The sequence below is a fragment of the Equus przewalskii genome, chromosome 20, assembly GCF_037783145.1.
Source record: "Equus przewalskii isolate Varuska chromosome 20, EquPr2, whole genome shotgun sequence".
Classification (NCBI taxonomy): domain Eukaryota; kingdom Metazoa; phylum Chordata; class Mammalia; order Perissodactyla; family Equidae; genus Equus; species Equus przewalskii.
Genome location: NC_091850.1, coordinates 43,287,755 through 43,304,690, shown reverse-complemented (window position 1 = coordinate 43,304,690; position 16,936 = coordinate 43,287,755). Strand labels below are relative to the sequence as shown.

Sequence of the window (16,936 nt, the reverse complement as noted above, 5' to 3'; positions counted from 1 at the left end):
AAATGAAATAACTACTCAGATAGCCTAACAAATACACTCAGTAAATGTCTTGAGCATAAAATTGCAAATGCTCATCTAATTTGATGGGGTAAAAACTTAGAGATGTGTTTACAATGGTTTAAAATTCTACAGCCCAGTAGTTTTCAACCTGGAGTAATTTTGCCTCCCAGGGAACATTTTGGATATTTTTGGTTGTCACAATTGGTGGCATGTATGTGGTAGTGGTGGCGGTAGTGGGGGGGTGTGGGTGTGTGTATGTGTGTGTGTGCACACTTGTGCTACTGGCACGCAGTGGGTAGAGGTCAGCAAAGATGCTAAACATCCTCCAGTGCACAAGACTTGCTCCACCATAAGGAATTATCCACCCAAAACAGGAGGTTCAGAAATCCTGAATCTAGCCTCACAGATGGTGTGCTGGAATGAGGGACATAGACGGAATATATTAAATGATTGAACATTTATGTTCAGATACATAAAACGCTTTGGAGGCAGCCCCTGTTGTAATTTGCTTCCCTGTTCTTGTACCATATTTACTTCTTTGTTATTTCATTTCAATGGCAAAAAGAAAAAAGAAACAATGAAAAAGAAAACAAACAAAATCCCCACTTTTTTCTTACTGCCCTTTAGCTAAAATGGGAACAATTTCCAGCTTGCATGCATTGGTCCAATTTGATGCTGCGGCGTATGTGCTGTAAACACCTGTTCAGTCGACTAGGCAGGGGTTTCCTCTGCAAAATCTCTAGCGTGATAGTATTGAGTTGACATTGCCGTCCCGCTGAATTTAAATATAAAGTTCTGACAAGTTTGTTAATCGAAAATGGACTTACCTTTCTCCAGCTGAATGCGGATGCACTTACCTTTGGCATCTGTCCCCCTAAATATGGTTACATTTTGTCACCTCGATTTTGGAGGAAATCCTACCCCCGAATCCGTGCCCAGGTCAGGAGGGCAGGTCCACTCTGGAGGAGAACCTGTAACTCAATCGTTTTCTGTGTCGCGATGTAGGCGAGCATGAAAGCAATCCACGCACAGCCAGAGGGCGCCAAAATGCTGCAAATCAAAGTTCCCAAGGTTCGGAAGGGTTTTGCGGGAAGGTAAAATTGGCTTTTGTCTAGTGAAAGAGCTACCGTTGTAAACGACGTCATGTTATTCATTTTTCATTCGCTTCTTGCCAACAGATAAGCAAGGTGCGCATACCACCCCACCCTGGCGGTTATTTTGTGTCCCGGTGTTAAAGTGGCAGCCCCTCAGGATACCCCGGCACACCGCAGCTGGCCGCGGCTTTGACCTGTGCAGCACTGTGCGGGTTTCCTCGGCTAACTGTCTTCCCGAGAACTGGTTGCCTCCATGAAAGCACAGACATCAAAACCCCGACGGTCCCTTTCCTCGGGCTCTTGTCTTCCCTCCTTCCTCTCCCACGTCCCGAGAGCATCCTCACAGGGGCAAGGCTGTCCGCCCCGCCAGCTGAACCTTGGCCGTCGCGCTTGCCCAAAGCCGCAGCCTTCCCGGCTCAGCCCAGGGCGTGCGGGAGCCGCCCCGCCGAGCTCGCCTCGTCCGCCCGGGCGCCGCCCAGACGTGCCTGCGGTTGGAGACCACCCTCCACCCCGCGGACATCTGTTCTGATGGGCTGAGGGGAGCCACCAGATCACCCCCAACCTCATTGCCTGCCTGCGTATCAGAATCTCAGCCGGACGTTGCGAACGGACGGGGTTGGGGTGCTGAGAAGGGTAGCAGGTGGCAGGGGGCGTCATTCTCGAGGCAGCCCCTTAAGTCTGAGCGAGAGCCCGAGCACTTCTTATCCAACCGTTCCAAATAAAAGAGAGAGAGAGAGGGAGGAAGAGAGAGAGAGAAGTGCCCATGGACAGCTCCGGCGCAGCGGGGGAGGGGAGGCGGTGAGGTGGGGGAGGGGCAGGGGAATGGAGAGGAGTGGAGGGGAGGTGGGGTGGGGGTGGGAAACCCGCATAGAGGGCAGATGAAGGGAGGTAGGAGGGGCACAAGGATGGAGGGGAGGGAGGGAGAGGGGAGGGGGAAAGGGGGGACCACCGTGATGGAGGGGAGAGAGGTGGGAGGGTACCGGGATGCAGGGGAGTTGGAGGGAGGCGGGTGGGGCACCGGGCCGGGGGGTGGGAGGGGAGAGAGGCGGGCGGGGACGCGAGAGGAGGGAGGCTGGGCGGGCGGACGCGCCGGGGGAGGGCGCTGGGCAGGAAGGGGAGGGGGAGCGCGAGCGCGAGAAATGCAGAGGCTGCAGCGGCGGCGGCGGCGGCAGTAGCGGCAGCGGCGACGGCGGCGGCGGCAGCGCTCCAACTCGCTCCTCGCTCCGGGCTCCGCCGTCGAGCCGGGGAGAGAGCCTCCGCCAGCGGCCAGGCACCGGGCCGGACGACGCCAGCGATCCGGGCCACTCGGCGGCACTGCGTTCACCCAGGGGCGGCACAGGCACCCAGAGCCGGTAAGGAGGCGCGCCCTGGTGGCCCCGCCGCCACCGCGGACCCGGGGCGCCGGCTCCCCGGGGGCCTCCGTTCCCCCACTGCACCCCGCCCCACCCCCGAGGCCCTTGGTTCTCTCCGCGTCGCAGCGGGGTGGGGGCCGCGGGCCTCATCAGACGGCGGTGGGCGTGGGATGCATCCATGAGGGCCCACTTGCACTTCGAGGATCTGGGGTGATGGGGGCCCCGAGGTGGGTGGCTTCAGCCGCTCGCTGGGTGGGAAGGAAGTGGGGGCGGCGAGTCTGATAAACGGAGTTGGGGGTTGGGTAGGGGGAGACAAGCTGCTAGTTAAGGAGGAAATTGCCAAATGAGAAACCCCTTAAGCGCACTGAGTCCCGAAGAAACAATTTTATGGTGCTGGAGGGAGCGTATCTGTCATCGGAACCGTTCAGAGCCAGGAAGAAAGCGCTTGGTGTGAGGGGCGCAGCGGCAGAAGATGGAGGGCGGGGGTGGGGTGGGGCGGGAGTAAGGGGGAGAAAGAATACCGGGAATCTGGTGTGATCGGAAAGAAGGAGGTGGCTTTTTGGTTTAGCAAATGGGTTTCCTCGACCCGTGGGACTCCTGAATCTTGGCTTGGGGTGGCCAAAGAATGCGAAGTTCACAGGACAGCGTGCCTCCAGGAGCGCATCTGAGCGGATCAAAGCCCTAGCCTCGGACGAGGCTGAATTGCCTCCCCGCTAATCTGTGGGCTACCTCTGAGCGTTTTCTTTTTTGGAGTCTTCGGTTCGGAGAATGCACCGAATGCGTCCACCCGCGCGGCCCCGGCTCGGAGGGTGTGAGCTTGAACCTGACAGCGCGCGGCCCCTAACGGCCCAGCGCCGCTGTGAGCGAAGGTTTGGAGTTTAGCAGGTTTCGCCTAAAGCGCTAACGCTGAAACCCTACGCCCGGTTCCTGTTCCCCCCTCCCAGCCCCACTGCTCCCCCTCTCCCGAAAAATAAAAGTTGCAGAATCCCTGGATCCGATCACACACACACAATGCGCGGCTACAAACCGCATTCTTTTCATGAATATTCATCGAACGCTTGGCTCGGCTCCTTATCTGCTTCCCCAGAGACATTTCCGCCTTGAAACGAACTCCGTGGACAGCCTTTGCCTGTGTAATTTTCACCCTGCTGAAATTAGCACAGCGCACATGGGTGCATTTTTAGTACCTTGAACAGGATTGACATACCTCGGTCTCCCGCGAGGCCACTAGCACACGTGTGGCGGGTTAAAATCAAACACTAGCATCGAGGTGGTCTTCCTGCTATAGGGGTGTGGATCAACACCCCCGCCCCCCCTCCCCCCCCCTCCACGCCGGGATTACAGCCAGGGCTAACAGATCCCCAGTACTGCGGGCAAAATGAATGAATCGGGACTGTAATTACCTATTCCTTTGTCTTGGCCTCGCGCATGCGCCGGAGAGCAGGGTGTGGAGGGCCCCGGCAGCCCCATCTGATCTCTCCATCACCCACCCACCCAGTCCTTTCCTAAGCCGAGGAACAAAGGCGTTTGCCCTAAATGTTGTGTGAGACCCTCGGACGCAAGTGACAGTCTCCCCCGCCCCCCGTGTGTGTGTTTCTTCTGTCCCAGGCTCTCTCTCATCTTTTGCCTTCTTCAGCGATTTCAACTGACGAAAAATTTAGCCTTTATGATGAGAGCAAACTGGATTAAATATTTTTGTAGCCGCACACTGCTATTTTCCTTTTTACTGCTCTCCATTGTTCTTTTTCCTTTAACATACTGCACCGCAGTGATGGGCTCTCTTAATTTGCATCAATTAACCGTTTGTCTGACAGATTTTTACTGCGGGTCATTTGATCAAGGGACATTGATCTCAAAACTGACAGTGGGTATTGCCCCTAGTGTCACTAGTTGGAAAAATTAAGACGTTTTGGCTTTTATACGAACAAGATGGCCTACACGACCCAGAGCAGAGAAAATGGTTACCTTGTCAGCATCCTAACCCTGTCTGTTTTCTCTGGATTTCTACCTCATTGTTTAATTAGGAATCCCAAAAGGAGAACCCCATGGAGATGGAAATCCACTGACAGGGGAAAAAGAAGGCAGCCAGGGCTGCCAGGATGAAGATGGTTGATTAAGTTCGTAAGGCTTGCTTTTCTTGGCAATTTCTAACAGAAGCCATATATGTATATATACCTTTGGTGGCTGATTTTCTTTCCGGCGATACATTATCCAGCTTATGGCCCTTTAGATTCCTTTTTGGGCTAGTTTGTTCTACCATCTAAAAGAAGACGTTGTATGTATAAAATAGGAGCTAAATATTAATATTTTTGCAATGGTACATTATGCTTAGAAGAATTTTATGCTTAAGTATTCTCAGTATACCGTGGTAGGACAACACATGGCAGGAAAATGGAAATCATCTCTTTTGTTCCTTTTAATAAAAACTTGATATTGACCAAATTCAGCATATCAGGCCTATCCTTGGTAGGGTCGCTCCTTGGTAATGCTCTCTATTCTTTAGTATGGAGTGGTTTTTTTATGGTTTAGAGGGCTATATGGAGTTTTTTTTCGTTTCTTTTACGTTATGTTTCTGAGGGAGGGAGGCATTGGAGTATAGACCAAGTTCAATAGCAAATATATACCAATATACTCCGAATTCGATGAGTCTTATGTTTTTGAGCGAGATAATTTTTCAGTGGAATTTTAAAAATGATCAGTGACCTTATTCTTTTATCCAGCTAGCTTTGACAAGTCTCAGCAGATGGAAAAAGGGAGCTAATTGGGCCTTTTGACGAAATGCGCCAACAAGGACTCTGTCGACAGTGGCATTTCTGTCCTTGACTGGCTCTCATGCTCTCAAGGGGGCATGCCAAAGAAAGCCTTCTCTCCCACCAGACCACCCTAATTTGAATGTCCAATGGGAGAGCCCTGAGGGCTTTGGCTCCCTCTCCTTGGAGCCATCTTTGTAATCTTCCTGATTTACCAGAACAAACCGTGTTATAGTCTAAGATGTGATGGGTTCTGCCTCTTTAGTTTATGTGTATTTTTTAAAAAATTTCACTTCAAGAATAATTTCAAACCATTTTCATTCCATGGTCAAGATAATTGGAGTATGAAAAACTTACATTTGGGGGAGATTTGGTCACTGTAAGATGGATGTCTGTGCTATTCACTGTAGTTTTGTAAAAAATTGCAAAATCCAAAAACCATTTTTTAAAGCAATTAAGGCGCCATGTATATACACGTGTACACACACACACACACGGATATATACATGTGCTATAAAATAAAATCTTATTAATGATATGAAACTAAACTAGTTGGTATAGAATATTATTTTATAGTGCTTCATATTGGCTTTTGGAAAATAATCAGTTTTCTTTCTAAATGTGGATGTGAAAGGGGGGCCTCGTTAGTCTACTAAGAAGCTCGTTTCCGGTTTCTACCAGTGTTCCCCTAAAACAAATGGATTGCATTGAGCATCTTAAATTAAGATGTTCATTTACGGGCTTAAAAACTCACATGAACTATTAACTGAAATTGAAAAGCTGTAATAAACGATGTTTTCTAAATAAAGGATTTATAAAATTGTTCTGTCTTATTTTTGTGATCTCTTGTAAAATTTTGTTTTGAAAATTATCAAAAAAAGGCCTGTCCACTAGTATTTATCAAAAGCAGTTGCCTTTGGTGTCTGATTCTATTGAAAGAAACGCTTTGATTTGCTTAGGCCTCAACTTTCTTATATATAATTTTCACCTACTCATTTTATACCTTCTTTATCAAAAGATTATCTTCTTAATGATTGTTTTAGCTGGTAAACTGGGAACCAGGTAACTGCTAAGGAAAAACCCTGAGTTTAGAGACAAGTGGTACATTCTCGGGGGAATGGGTGCAGAATCTGTCATTTTATTAAGTTTTCTCAACTCCTTCAATCCTTTCTATTTATTCCATCTTTTAAGACTAGATAACCCAATGCAACATGAACTTTACTCTTTGGCTTAATTATGGTGGAGAAACATCAGGAAATAACTCTGAGGCTGTGAATAGTCAGAATTTTCTTTAAAGAGAAAATACTCTTGATGTGTTTTGAGGAGGTGTTTCTTTAGGGGAGATCTCCTGGGGCATAGTGGAAAGAAACTGGGGTTCAAAATTTCTAGGCGCTGGGTAGGCCTTTTTGGGCAAATTACTTCAAACCTTTCTGAATTTCACTTTCTTCAATTGTAAAATTGTGATAATAATACCTATTTTCTGGTTATAATAAGGACCACACATTGGGCTAAGAAGTGTATGAGTACAATGGCTGCCTCTTAGGGGCCGCTTGAACTTTTCAGTCTGCATTTTCAACGCAGCCAATGTGATGGATATCACTAACTAATTTCTGTATATTGAGCTGTATTTTTGTTCCACACTGATTAATCAAGACCTGAGGGTTTTGGTGTATTCAGTCAGAAATAGGATATTTCAATCCCAAAGATGCTCAGATATCATAATTGCTAACTACTGTCCTCGTGTACATACCTGTTTGAACTGTTGTGAGATACCGTATGGGAATTTCTCAAAAGTGGATTAAATGAAGCCAGGATGGCCACCCGCGTTGAATTTCCCATGGCTGCTTATATAACTCAAGAGATTTTTTAAAAAATTCTTTTGGGAAAATACAGGGATAGTCCTTAAAACCACAGAAGTTCCCAGCTTGCCAAAGGAGGGTTTTTGTTAAATGTCATTCCCTCCACCGCTATTAAGACAGACATCTATTAAGTGTCACGTGAGGAAAATTGTCCAGTGAACCTTATCAAGAGTAAAAGATAATCATACAGAATCACATTCTTCCCAGGATATAGGTAAATTGTAGTTTTGAGAAGACACAAGCTTAAGAGGCACTGTGATTAAACAGCGTTCTCTTTGTCCCTCTGGAAGTCAGAAATGGGATCCAGAGAGAGTCTCATAGTGTGTTTTCCTTCTTCTGCACCCTAAGGATTTAAATAACTTAAAAACATTAGGCTTTCCAAAGGTCATAGATTTTTTGCACAAAAACAGGGAAAGCAGAAGTTTTGTGACTAGAGGGGAGGTTGTGATTAAGCAGGCTTCGAAGTCTAGGAATAAATTCCTGAAAGTTTTAGAGATTTAGAAATAGAAACCATCTGCCAGCACAACAGGGACCCAGGGCATAAGGAAACATTTCAAGATAATATAGGAAAACGGTGTTCAGTGGGGAAGGCAAAGCATTTACGCGATATATTTCCTCCTTATCACTTAAACATTTTATGAACTTATTTTTGAGTTGATTTTTTTGTTGTTTATTTTGGATGATGGAGGAATGACTAGGCTTCGTTGGTCTGTTTTTTGAGCTTTTCTGTGAAATATATATTTCAGCCATTGTTTGTACATTGTGCAGAGAGGATGCTATTTAGAAAGAGTGATTAAGAGGGCTGGGGGGTGGTAGAGTTGGATTCAGGGGCCAGATTCCCTGGGTTAAGAATCTTGTCTCAGCCATTTACTGGCTTTGTGACCTTTGGCAAATTGCTTAGCTTCTCTGTGCCTCAATCCTCATCTAGAAAATGGGGGTTACAATACAGAGTTATTGAAAGGATTAAGTGAAAATGGCAAACACTTAAATGCCTCACACATATTCTGTGACCTTAAGAATGCCCATTCACCATAAAGTGGTGAGAGGACCAGCTGTCTTTACTTCCTTCTCTGTGACTATAACTATTCATATACTTGTTTCAAAGAGGTCATTATTGCCAGACTGACCACTGGTAGTGCCTTGGACAGGACTTGATTGAACACAGAAGTCTGTGGTTTTAGAAACATCCTCCAGGTGTGTAGCTATGATACCTTGAATATATTGCCAGGCCACTTGTTCTAGTTTCTAAATTCCAAAGTGGGTGCAACCCCAGCCTCCATACTGAATTGGTATAATATGAAAAAAAAAATGTGAAAGTTCTTGGAACTTCAGAGACCTTCAGAGAAAAGTTCCCTGTTTTGATATATTAAGATCTAGACTCAACTGTATGACCTTGGATTCAACTGTAGAGACATAATTCATTCCGATTCCTAAAATTACGTGGCTTTGTTGTGTCCTAAATCACTATGCATTCATTAGCATTTGAAAGGAGTGTCTTACTCATAAGTACTAAGATTGATAAATGTAAACCAATTTAGATATTTAAAATTCTAAGGACACAGTATACCCTTCAGCTTCCCACATCCCACCACCCCCATCCCAGGAGTAAAACTGAAGCTTGAATTATGAAGGAATGTAAATGTGATGTCACCTGTTGACAAAAATCTTTGGAAGTAATTGTCCCCAAGAGATTTTAGTCGTTATGTCCTCTTAAAAACAAAAAGGAAGTTCTCTGGAATTTGATATTGGGGATTGATTGATCCTGAAATCAGTTTGAATCTTTTAGGTGTTTAGTTCAGGGATCTGCCCAAATGATTTGTTTTTGGCTTTCCGGACACTGGATTTTGCTCTTGAAGGAAAGTGAAGTCATTCTCATTTTGGTTATTATTTTTTAATTGTTTCTTTAAACGGGTCTTGAATCCCATGGATTCAAGAGGGAAATTACGTTCTATTTTAGTTATCTGTCAGGCAGTCACTATAGGAAAGCATTTTGGATATGGTGGTTGCATCTTTTAAAAATCTTCCTCCATCAAAGAGTTCTTTGTTTTTTTAAATCTGGAGAAGTTAAGGGATGAAATTGACATTTGTTGACTATTTATTGTATGTCATATGCTCTAATTGAATTTTAACCCCTCAAACAAATTGTAAGAAGCATTTTACCTGTGAATAATTGAAGAATAGAGGGTTAAATAATGTACATAAGATTGTGGAGCAAATAGAAAGTAATGGAATTTGAATCCATGTCTGCTAGCCCTATTCTGCTTGCCAGTGCTACACTGCACTTCCTGTAAGCCTTGGCCATTTTATCTTATGTAATACGGACATTTGAGGATAAAATGGATAACCTTTTAACACATTAACATCTTCAGTTTTCATTCAAAGAGTTGTACAGAGTTCTTCAATGAAAAATTATTTATCCTAGAAGAGATACAGTGTAGAATAAGTATTTAATCAGTAGATACATTGTGACCTATAGATTAGAAATGCTTCTTGTCATAGTACACATGGGCTAATATTCTTAAGTCATTTCTTTTCTGGTGTGATGGTGGCTGCTCTTAATAAGCACTATAAAGGAACGTGGACTTGGTTGGCCCCTTCACTGTCCTCATTACACTTCATGGGTGAAAGTCGTCACTCAAATGCCTACTTTTGAGATACTAATCAGAGATACTTCTTGACCCTCTTCCAGCTATGTAGTTAGAGTTGCTCTAAATTGGTTAACCTGTTTTCCTTCTGCCTCCATGCTGGATTCATTTACAGAACGTCGGTGGCTGCTTTTAAATACTCTCCTAACTACAACCTAAGTCTTTTGTAAATACCTGTGTCAACATGACAGAAGATTTGAAAACTCATGAGTTATTTTGGAACTCAAAAGGATCTTAGCAAAGTTAGTGGCTCACTCAAGGTCCCAGGATCTAGTTTAGTAGCTGAGTGGAAACCCGGGTTATTTCCCAGTGAAGCCTCATTCCTACTGCCCTTCCCTTCTGTCTAATTGAGTCAAACTCTTACTCATTGTCTGCAGCTTAAAAAAATTCCTACCATTCTTTTACCCTGGTGTCATTTTTGAGAATCCAGTCCTGATCCTGTGTCTCTCCCTGCTGCCCTCTCCCCTCTCCTGCAAGAGAGCACGTCTTCTGCCTTTTGATCCACTACATGTGTCCCTTATCTCCAGTTATTACCTATTACTTAACTACGAGCCATCTTTCGACCTTGACTCATCTCTCTTTGCTTCTTACTTTAATAAGCATGTGATTTCCTCCATATGCCAAAGAATTTATGGCATGCATTAAGCTAACTTTGCCCATAAAACTAAGTTTTTGTGTCATATCTTTGTTTTCCTCCTAAGATGAACAGTGGTGCAGAGTTAGGGGGCTGCGGATGGAGCATACATGTTTGCAAAGACAGCCAGTTGGTTTCACACTAATTTGGGGGCTGTAGAGCAAGTGGAACAGTCAAGCATCGTGCCCTGGAAGTGATCGGGAATCTTTTGGAAGATCCAGTGTGCACAGTGTTGTGGAGAGGTGATGGATGGCCATGAACTTTTGTGCCGATTACTGGTGTTATCTGGCTTACGGGTTTGACAGCTGAATAAAACACGAGGTTTAAACTTTTTTCTTTAGAATTATCATTTATAGTATTTGGGCTGATTTAGAGGTTTAAAAGAGCTGTAACTTTCTGAAGTAGTCACCAAAATAGGGAACTTGAAGTACTTAAGTTGTTAAGAAAACACTTAATAAAGCTTAATATTTGGATGTTTGATTTTAGCAGTGTAAACTGTTTATGTGCATTATGTTTAGAGAAGCTGAAAAGTTTAGTTTTAGATGAGACAAAATTTAATTTCATATTTAAAATGATCTATTTAGACATTTCAAAGTGGAGAATAAGCTTTGATGAATTTACGTTTTTCCAGGGAAACCTGCAATAAATAAATGACTTCACAGTTTTTATAATGCTGTTAATTATTACAGTTTTGCAGGTTCAGAAATGGATATATTCCTAAGGCAAACCGAAATTAAATCTCTTTTTTAAGTTTATGAAGAAATAAATGTTAGAGAGCAGCTTTGCCTAGCTGAGCTTTCTAAATTACGAGTCTCCTGGATTGCCTGGCACAGTGATTTTGAAAAGACCTACAACATTTATCCATTGACAGCTGTTCAAAACACCATTACCATGTAGACTAATAAAATAGCCAAGTTAAGTATTAACAAGCTCTAATTGGGGAAATAGTATATCAAAAGGGAAAACAATAGCAACCATCCAGTAACTGTGAGAACATCCCTGTTTCTTAAGGAAATTTAGAAGACAAGTCTCCTCGGAATTGTTGGGTCTTCATAAAGTATTGTCTTAAGCTTCTCTGAGCTTGTCTTGGAAACTGTAGGGGCTATAGGAATATTTTGCTGTCTTTGACCTTTTCAAATGTCCTCAGCTGTTTCAGTAAGGGATAACAGTGTCTGTATTTACCTTAGGCACATTTAAAATGATTGTGGAAAAGGAATACCTAGAGAAATCAGTTATTTACAGGAAAGAGTTTCAAGATGACGTTCTCCCCTTCTTTAGCTTGCAATTCATCAAGAAAATGGGGTGAGGTTATGTGGCCACTTGGATATTTACCAAAGACATTGATATAATTAAATAAGGTGTTCTGAAATCTTCTCTCAGTGACTCATTTTCTTAAGGAAAATTAACAGTTGGTGGTAGCAGTAGCTCCTGGGCTTCTCATGATCCCCAGACCTGGTGAATACCACCCTATTCACAGGAGGTTTATTGTGGCACTAGGGTTTCACCGGTAGCCCTGGTGATCTTTTGTTGAGACCTCAAGCTTTGAATTGCCAGGGCTCACCCAACTGGTCTTTAGAAACCTGGTTCCAGAACATTCAGTGTTTGGTTTTCAGACAAATAGTAACAAATGTTTGGATGTTCTCCAGAAGGTTGTTAATACAAGATTGATGATGGTTTCCCAGGTATGTGTTTCTTCACGTAACTCACATCTGAATGTTACTCTTCTGCCTCATCCAATCCAGTGGTTAACTACTGGAAGAGACAAAAACATCGATAGTTTACTCCATTCACCTCCACCCTTTCTATTCTAATTCGCTTTATTTCCACCATCTGGAGAGCTTGGCTTTGCTTTCATCCGTGTTAAGTCTCCTGGGTGGTTGGGTGTGGGGGTCATCCCAGGGGAACTCAACTGGCCACGATGCAGACAGAAGTAACTGCGCAATGGGATTATAACACATGGTTTAACGAAGGTAAGAGTTGTAGTTTTAAATGGAATAAACTCTCAATGGGAAAGGAATTCTATTAATGGTTCTAAGATATTATTTTGAATTTACTACTAACTCTGATTGAAGAAAATGTAGCAAAAAGTGAATTTAACAAAGAAGCAAATTTAAATGTCAGTAGGCTTCACTTCTCTGCTCCTCACCCAACCATGTTAATTAACCCTTCCTGCTTAAAAATTATCACTTTGTGGTACTTTAAAAACTTCCATGCTTTCAATAGTAACACATTCTTTGACTGTATCTTTATTTCCAGCAACAAATATTACAATGTTAAGGGGAGAAGAAGTGGTGGTTCTAGGAAGTGTTTGGCAAATTAGGACAGATGTGCTCATGGTACCCACTTAACTTGCGTTCTTTACACCAAGAGCCCCACTCCTTGTGAGTCTCATTCCTGAATTGATCCCCATGGGATCAGCATACTACCAAAGGAGGATCCTTTGTCGTTTCTGTGGTGGGATAGCCAAGAATCTCAGATAAAGGGCCAAGAAGTCCAGAATGATATAATACTGCAAAAAATGCTATTGCTGTTTCTAAGGGCAGTGACCAAAACTCAAGTCACTTTGGAGTTGGGTGTGATTCCTGTTGGAAAAGGGTGTGAACTGGGGGAGATATATCTTAAAAAAACAAAACAAAACAGAACACAAACCCTTAGGCTATTTGGATAGTTGTTAGTATTAGCAGCACCCAGCATGGCAAACCAGCAAGCCCTGACATGTTAGCAATTGTTTGCATAGTTTACCTGGTAGAGAAAATATCTAACCGCTAGAAATACGTACGGTGGTGAGTGTGATGTTTCATTGGCTGGGCACACATTTCTATTTAAATCTGATTCTGATAACACATTTAACTACCTCCCTACCTAATTAAACAGTCCAATCTCGAGAGGGAGAGGCATATGTGAGCAATACATTTCTTGTTATAATGAGGTTTGTAAAACCCTCTGAAAAGGAGGAAATGGCTACACTTGAGGGAAGTGTCAGATGGTCATTCGCAGCCATGTTTCTTTAGGGAGAGAGGGGAACCCCGTTCCTTTCTGTTCCCAGGAGTGTCTGGAATCCCCTTGCGTGGGCAGGATTTCTGGTAAGTATGATACAGGAAGCAAAACTATAGCATTCTAGATCAGTAGTCAATGACCTCTTGTTTCTCGGCCCCACCACCCCCTCCTTGTAGGTTTGCAGGGAAGAAAGGAGAATAGAGCATGCGAGGAGGAAGCGAAGGGGTAGGAGAGGGTGGAGATGCATGTGCAGTAACAGAAGTGGGAGAAGGCACCAGTGCTTGTTCCTGTATTATCCTGCTGGAGCTGCCATAACAAAATACCGCGGACTGGTTGGCTTAAATGTCAGACATCGATTTTCTCACAGTTATTGAGGCTAGAACTCCAAAATCAAGGTGTTACAGGTTTAGTTCCTTCTGAGATCTCTCTCTCTTTGGCTTGCAGACATCCACCTTCTCGCTGCGTCCTCACAGGGTCTTGTGTCCACTCATGCATCCCTGATGTCTCTTCCAGCGTATCCTAATCTCTTTTTTATAAGGACACCAGTCCTATTGGATTAAGGCCCACCCTAATGGCCTCATTTTAACTTAATCACCTCTTTAAAGGCCCTGTCTCCAAATACAGTCACATTTTGAGGTCCTGGAGGTGAGGGCTTCAACACGGAAATATTAGGGGAACGCAACTTAGCCCATAACAATTCACATTGCATTTTAGGATGAGTGGTTTGTGGTGGAGAACATTTGAAGCTCCTGTACAAAATGCTGCTTCTCTTGTCCCTGCCCTTAAGAAGTGGGGGGTGGCTGACGAGAATCAAATACACTTGAAACCCTTGTTTAAGCCACAAGAATCCATGTGGGGCAAGCATAAGTGTCCCCTTTTGACACATGAGATGCAGAGAAGTTGATTTCCCTAAGATTCACATTGCTAGAAAAGATAGAGCCTGGTATGAGATTCAAAGTCATATTTCTGTGGCTTCATTGTCCTGTAGATGGCAAATGGTGTATGCAGGTACCACTCCTTCTGTTGTGCTCATGATGGACAGGGGCACGTGGAAGAGGCTTCAGAATCTTGCCCAACACAGTGTTCTAGGGAGTCGCCAGCAATCAATAGGCATTAACATGTGAAACTTATTTTTCATTCTAGCATTATATTATTATGCTTTCCCTCTGTCTGAAGACTTTGCCATTTGGTTATCCATGGACTCAAATATTACAAGAGAGTGAATAAAGGAAGAGAGGAGGATTTACTTAGTGCGTGTAGTGTAAAGAACTAGCTATCTTGAGTAAATTAAAATAGAATTATTCTGGGAATGCCTATTTTAAAATCTCCTACCAATAGTGGCAATGGTAAAGAACCCTTCTAATTCTAGTTGACCAGATGTGTAGGCCGGTTTAAAATCCTGTTCTAGCATCTTTGCTTATTGGTAGGGATTCACCATGGAGAAACTTACTGTGGGGCAAGTTTTATTGGATGGAGACTTGAAGACGTTAGAAGATAGAGGCTTTAACAAAAGCAGGTGTGGGAAAAGTGGTTGGAGTTTTAATAGGCTTCTGCACAGCGAGGCACTTAGGAGTGGGAAGTAAGTAGTGTCAGGAATCACATGAAGTCTTTGATGACTACAAAAATCAAGGCTAATGAATTTTTGGGCCTTTCCAAGCAATAAAACAAGTAGTGATACTTAAGGGATCCTTTGAGGGGCATTCTTCACAAATGTGGATGTGGCTGCGTCTACTCTGACCACGTTTGAGAGACTCTTTAAAAAAGTAACTTACAACCTTTGCGCCCCCTCAGATGATTCAGTCATCACTTTTCTGTTTCAAATTTCAGGCCACATCCTGTTGTGTTAACTATGTCTCTAACAAGATTACCTCCTTAATCCACAGTCTAATTGAATATAACAATTCAGTTTTAGTACATCAGATAAAGCACTGGCCCTAAAATAATTGAAAGTTGGTTCTATTTAATATCTTTCCTAAGAAATTTCACTGGTAAATTATTTTCTGCATAAAACGTATGATGTGAGTTCCTGAAGAAGTTTTTTATTTTAACTCTTTAATTTATGTTACATCTAGTTGCAAGCCAATGTCCATGGTCCTCTTTTCGTGCTCACTTTCTTGGTCAATCACATCTGCTTCCATTCATTCCAGAAAACTGGGCTCTTCATGGTAACAAAGCTCCATCAAGTCTACCTTGTAATTATCGCTCACATCTGTCCATTTCTCTCTACTCTAAGCGATGAACCTGGTGAAACTTCTTTCTCTCCTTGATTACTGCCTTAATGCTTGTCTAAATCTAAGCACGGCATTCCTGTGCCTAAGACTTTGTATCATGACTTCCTCTTACATTTAAAATAAAATATAGTTGTGCGTCGCTTAACAACAGGGATACATTCTGAGAAATGCATCGTTAGGTGATTTGTTGTGCGAACTTCATAGAGTGCACTTTCACACAGCTAGATGGTATAGCCTACTACATACCTGGGCTACATGGTCCTAATTTTATGGACCCACCGTCGTATATGCGGTCCATCATTGACCGAAGTGTCATCATGCAGCATATGACTGTCTCCAAATCCTTTGCTGATCTTCCAGCTCTTGCACATTCACCTTCTGTTTTCCTCTTCATCTTCCTTTCATTCTCCCTCTCTCACCCAATCTTTGTTCTCCAGCCACGTGGCCCACCTTTCAGTTTTCTCGGTGCTCCAAGCTCTTTCCTACTGTTCCTTCTGCCTGGAATAATCTTTTTCTCACTGTTCAAGTATTCCTCAGCTTCTATGCCACTCTCTCAGAGACCCCTTTCTTGACTGTCCCCACACCTTTCAAAGCACTTGGCATTTTTATCTCTGCATTTATCACAACTGATGTGATTGTTTAATGTCTCCACTCCTCTTGATGAAAAGACCCAGGAGGCAGGGATGTGTCCGTTTGTTGACCCATAACAGTGTTCTTTAACCTTCTGATACCTACCAGGCACTCCATATTTGTTCACCATCAAAGGTTGCCTACAGTACATTATATTCATGGAGGGCGTATGTCTTCTGAAAGTCACCTTTGGCGGCTGAGATGACTTCCATTTATGGGCACGAAATTTTACCTCATCAGTTGTGCTTACCGTGAAGATAAATATCTGATGAACTCCAATTAGTGTAATTATTCTGTTTCCAGGCAGTAACCTTGGTAATAATTGTTCTAAAGCCCTGAGACATTATGTGTAATTAGTACTAATGGCTCGTGCATCTAAACTTCCTCCCAAGGTGCATTCTCCAAGGAAGAATGAAATCGTATATTATTTTTGGGAAACGAGTAGTATTACACTGTGAGATCTTTTTAGAAATAAAGCACAATGAGTGACAGCTGGGGCTGATTGTAGTTACGGTCCTCATCCTTCTTCCAAGTAACTGAATATCATGGGTCCAGCCAAATCAATCATATTGAGCAACTTAACCAACGCATTTTTGTAACAGCCTTTGTGAAGTGCCCCCTGATGTGCATGTGGTTCTAAATCTTTACACATTAGCGGATTATAAACCTAACGAAGTAAATGTGAATCTAGTCCTGGTTCTGAGCCGTGACCACTAACTCTAAATTGTGAGTTCCTCCAGGTCC

The 16,936-nt window shown here is 43.4% G+C and overlaps 1 protein-coding gene and 1 long non-coding RNA gene across 3 annotated transcripts in view; one reads left to right on the top strand and one right to left on the bottom strand.

The window, feature by feature from the left end:
* The window catches only part of LOC139077950 (uncharacterized), a 49,926-nt gene extending 47,823 nt beyond the window's left edge, over positions 1 to 2,103 (bottom strand). The window contains exon 1 of the long non-coding RNA XR_011530625.1: positions 858 to 2,103. This is a non-coding gene — a long non-coding RNA (uncharacterized lncRNA). The remainder of the gene's footprint in view (positions 1 to 857) is intronic.
* A 57-nt stretch (positions 2,104 to 2,160) lies between these two features.
* The window catches only part of BASP1 (brain abundant membrane attached signal protein 1), a 55,216-nt gene continuing 40,440 nt past the window's right edge, over positions 2,161 to 16,936 (top strand). Inside the window, exon 1 of one of the 2 annotated variants that reach the window (XM_070587671.1) lies at positions 2,161 to 2,446. The gene's annotated coding sequence lies outside the window, so the exon portion shown is untranslated. Of the gene's footprint in view, positions 2,447 to 13,206; positions 13,418 to 16,936 lie in introns of those variants that run through there. The other variant, XM_070587672.1, reaches the window with a different exon arrangement.